This window comes from Monopterus albus, unplaced genomic scaffold, assembly GCF_001952655.1.
Source record: "Monopterus albus unplaced genomic scaffold, M_albus_1.0 scaffold19.1, whole genome shotgun sequence".
In the NCBI taxonomy this organism is placed as follows: domain Eukaryota; kingdom Metazoa; phylum Chordata; class Actinopteri; order Synbranchiformes; family Synbranchidae; genus Monopterus; species Monopterus albus.
This window is the reverse complement of record NW_018127899.1, coordinates 1888288-1893145: the sequence shown is the minus strand read 5'-3', so window position 1 is coordinate 1893145 and position 4858 is coordinate 1888288.

The following is a 4858-nucleotide window of genomic DNA, read 5'->3' as shown; positions in this document are numbered from 1 at the left end:
GAGTTAGCAATGGTAAGAAGAACCATAGTCCTACACTTTGTTTCTCCAATGCACACGTCTTGGCTTTTCTCACTGCACATACGTATTACATTGCTCTGCTTATGTCTGTACTGTCTGTACTGACTGACTGACAGAAAACCAGGTGTGATGGGGGAAGGCACATCTGCAGAGAGCTGGTGTGGTGGACTCTGAGCCCGCGGGGATGGAGCTGTGCCAGCCTTCCTTTCGCTTGATGTCATAGCATGCTTCATCATTTTCAGTTTTCAGTGCCCTAGCAGCTGAGAAGGCATCAAGCCAAAAACGATTCAGACTGTTCCTCTACAAATGTTGGATGTAGGATTTCCCCTTGCATGCATGTGAAGGCCTGTTTTCATTATAGGTTTGGTTACAAAGGCACTTCTGTAAATTTATCAACGGCCAATGCTAATTTAAAAGACTGAAGGGAAAAGAGACTCTGTATGAGACAATCAGGAAGTAAAACCCAGCAAAGCTTTACAAATAGAGTGAAATGTGATAAAAATTAAAACCTGTTTGTTTCTTGTTTGTCTCAAAGATTCATTTCCATTCAGTGAGTCCCAAAAACGCATATGGAATTTCCTTTAGCACACATTTATCTTAAAACAATTCAGGTGCAATGAACACATCACAAGGATAAGAGTAAGCTGAATTCAGCTGACCAAAGAATGTGGACAGACCCTGCAGGCAAACAGCCTGAGAAGTGCTTGTATGGGGTCAAACCAGGAGAGCAGCGGCTTCCCAGAGGGTCCGTCTGTTAAAGCCAAATAAAGAGGACATGCTGGAGAACACATAGAGCAGTGTGTGTGATTTGACCGAAGAAACCAGCTTTGTAACAACCCTCAGAAATGTGTTTCAGCTGCAGATGTCTGTTAACAGAGCAGCAAGGGCAGAGCTCCTGTGGACAGCAGACAAAAGAACAGTCAGTCAGCACCTACTGATGGGGGGGCAGAACAACAGGCTGCACTTTGCAAAAATCCCTTTCTACAAAAGAGGTAAATACAATGTAGTCTATCTAACAATCTGCTGGTATCAAACACAAAGGGTTTTTTAAGTGAAAAAGTCCCGAAAGGAGTTACTGTCTGCCACTGGGAAAGGCCTGTCTGAAGAATGAAACTCCATGAACCATAATTAGCAGGCAGCAGTCCAGCTTATTGCAGACAGGGCTCCAGGTTTTAAAGATTTGACCTAACAAACCCCAGAGAGCTGAAGCTGTAAAAGAATCCTCTTCACCACCATTTTCATGAAATGTGACTGTTTCTATCAGAGGTATTTTGACAGCAACAAATTGCTCAGAATCACTAAGAACTCTGTCTCTAATCGCTGCTGTGTCTGACGTGCCTGCTGTGAGAGGAAACAGCTGCTTATGCGGCAGCTCTTCAGGTGGTTAAAAGCTGCAGTGTTTATGTCACTGAGTCTTCGACTTTTCACTGCCTGAGTCATCCTAACCTGAGGAGGAGGGAAGAGACTGGAAGTCATGTTTACCTCACATTTGTTACATCTGGTGCTCATGCAAAGATATTGTTCTGGGATGGGCTCATTTGTTTTAATTAAAGGAAAACTCTATGCGACAGCACACATTAATATTGTGGACAAAACTGTGTTCAGCACTCATCAACACTCTTGTTTCAACATGACAACAACAGGTCCATAAAGAGATAGCTGTCTGGCCTGCACAGAGCCCTGACCTCAGCCCCATCCAACACCTGTCTGTGAGCCACCATCAGTGCTGGGCCTCACTAATGCTCTTGTAGCTAAATGTGACCAAATCCCTGCACCGGGGTTCCTGGTGGAACCAGAAGACTGGAGGCTGTTATAGAACAGTTTTAATGTGCATGGCTTCAGTGGAGATATTTAATGACCACATATAAATGTATTGTTTGGGTTTCTTCACATACATTTGACCCTATTATATATAAATTTCTCCATTACCTCCACTAGAGGGAGCTGTTGTATTGGAAAAGGTAAGTATCTTAAAAGCGAATCAAGAGATCATAAAGCAGCTCAGTACAAATCCCCCTTTATTTATTATTTCTACTTTCTACTTTCTGTTCTTATTTACATGATGCTGGAGCCTTTCCTAGGATGCACGGCACAGAGGGTAGAACAGGTTCCAACTCAGTCCCATTCAAATGATCTATACTATACCCTGAAGTTTTTTAAGAGTTTTGGATGTGCTTTTCCCTCTCCATAAGGCATGTCTTCACTTGCATTCAGCATTGTATAAAACTCATTTATCAGATTCTTAAAACTTGCTTGGGTTAATACCAGCATCAAGTCTGCATATCTATTTGTCGCCCGAGTATGTAAATGAATAGAAGCCAATAAAACCCCAAAATGTAAGAAAGACACATCCAAACATCTATTACACAACAGCCTGTTTTATTCCAAAATCATCTGGTGACATGTTACCGTTCACACTTACTGTTGCCATACAGATGAGCACTGAGCTGCTATAAGAGCAGGTGGTAACTTCTCACCCTGGCTGTGTCGTGTCACTGCCATGAGCTCACAGGTGCCAGAGTCCAACCCTGTTGTGTGCGTCCAGGTAACCAAACAGCCCCTTTGTTCTCTCATGCTCCTGTTATGTCTGCTTTGGTCCTGCACTGCAAGACACTGGAACTTTCCCCTCTGGGGTGTGAAGGTTCCCCTCAGCCAGCACATTTAGCTGCATCCTGCTCAGTAGTAGGATCTTTCCTGTTGCTGTGCATGTCCAAACAGACAGGTCCTTGAAGATCTAAAGTCCTTGCTGAAGAACTCAGCTGGCTTGCCCAGCTGAGAGCCCTGACCTTGATCCTGTCTAACAGCACTGGGCTGGCATGGAGCACAGACTGGGAGCCCGGCCTTATCAACCACACTAAAGCTTTTGTGGCTTCATGGGAAAAAAATCACTGGTGCCAGGCTCCAAAACTCATGGACAGCGTGAAACCAGGAGAGCAGAGTCCAGATTAATCCCCAATAGAAATGAACTGACATATTCAACAATTATATGTAGTTGCAGAGCTTAGATGTCCACATACTTCTGACCCAGAATTGTTGATCTGTAACTCCACTGTTATAATAGACAAGAGGCACAAACTGGGCATGGCTACTGTCAACGTATGCTGCATAAGTCAAAACAAAAACCTGAAGGCAGCTTTACAAAACAAGCCCTTTCCCCCTTTTCTACTGTATTCATTGTGTCACTGAAAATAACTGGTGAATGATTGAAACAATCGGCCATTGTAAAGTGTATTCTAAATGTGTTACTACTAAACAATACAGTTTACAGTGAGAGGCCAAGTTTGCCTCAGGCTGCGTGATAACGTTTGGTGTAAATTAACATGAATAAGTGACTTGAATCCAGTCTCATGAGCATTGCTCAACACTTATTTGTTTCTCGTGTTGTCATGGAAACATTGTGCCAGGCTCGGTAAAAAAGCCCATGAGCAGCACTACAGGCTTTGATACAAATACTTCAGCTGCTTTTGCTCTAACCTCATTCTTATGCACTTTTTCCACAAGTAGCTTCAACTGGCTGGTTGCAGTCACAAAGTATCTACTGTGAATAATTACACAGTTGGCTTTGCTATGACTCAAAATCACAAGTGAAAAAAGGACAAAGGCTCCTCTGTTAATATCTGACTTTTATGGAGAGGCACATGGTTGTGATCACCTTACCCATTATCAATCCTGGTAATGAACTTATAGTTGAAAAAAGCAAACAGTTGCACACTGGATTATATTAAATTTTAATGTGCACAGCGTGATATTGTACAATAAATGCAAGGAAGGAGAAAAATAATTTCTTATAAAAATATCACCTTTAGAGCATAAAAACTCAAGTTCAAGAAGCAGGTGCTGTGATATTACTATCCTTGTGAGAACACCTAGTGCCCCCCCCCCCCCAACACCACCCATCCCTCTTGTCACCCACCCCTGGAGAGGGAAGTGTCAGCATCATGTTCACAATCCAGAAGCAGGGCAGCAGAACAAATTTGTCAGGAGAAATAAAGACAACAACAAAAAAAAGGGAGTGGGGGAGGAATTGTGTCCGGTAGCAAATAAAGGAGCATCCAAAATCACACATGCCAACTCACATTATCATTATTCCAATGCATAAACCTGTGTAAGTACCAGTGCATAAGAATAATCTCCACATAAGCTGCACATCCTAAGTGCAAAAGTGGCTGTTAGTACTCCACTACCTTTGCAAATTACTTATGTAGAAAAGAGATTTTCATTAGCACTTTTCACTTACAATGCTTTTCCACAGGTAAGTGCACTGGAATGAGGCCAGAGCTTATAAAGTCTAATTTTCTGCAGAAACACCCACACAGTACATCAGGATATCAAAACAAGGGCACTAAAGTGAACCCATCAAATTCTTCATATTCATAGTACAGAAAAAGAAATTCACTGTGGAGCTATGATGATGTGCTTTTAAAAGCACTGAGCATCAGCGTTCTGTCACACACATGTAATTATGAAGATGATGCTGATGAAACCTGCAGTGAAAGGTTTTGCTTGAGGTGGAGAAATAAGAAGCTGATGCAGGGGGTCAGTGAGTGAGTCACATCTGCGTCATCAGGGCGCGTAGCAGGCATGGCGGGTGTCGGGGCAGGGGACGGTGAGTTGCTGGTGAGGTGACGCAGGCGCATGCAGGAACGAGGGCAGGTTCAGTGTGTCAGACTGCTGGAAAGCTGGGCGGGAGTTTGGAGGAATGGAGGTCATGTGGGGCCGAGGGGGCGGGGGGGGCAGTGCTGTCCTGCTCGGCTTGTGGAATTGTTTTATTTTTGCTGATTCAGATAGAATTTGGCAGTGCTTTCCATTTCTCTCTGCCCTGACCTGCCCAACCCCAACA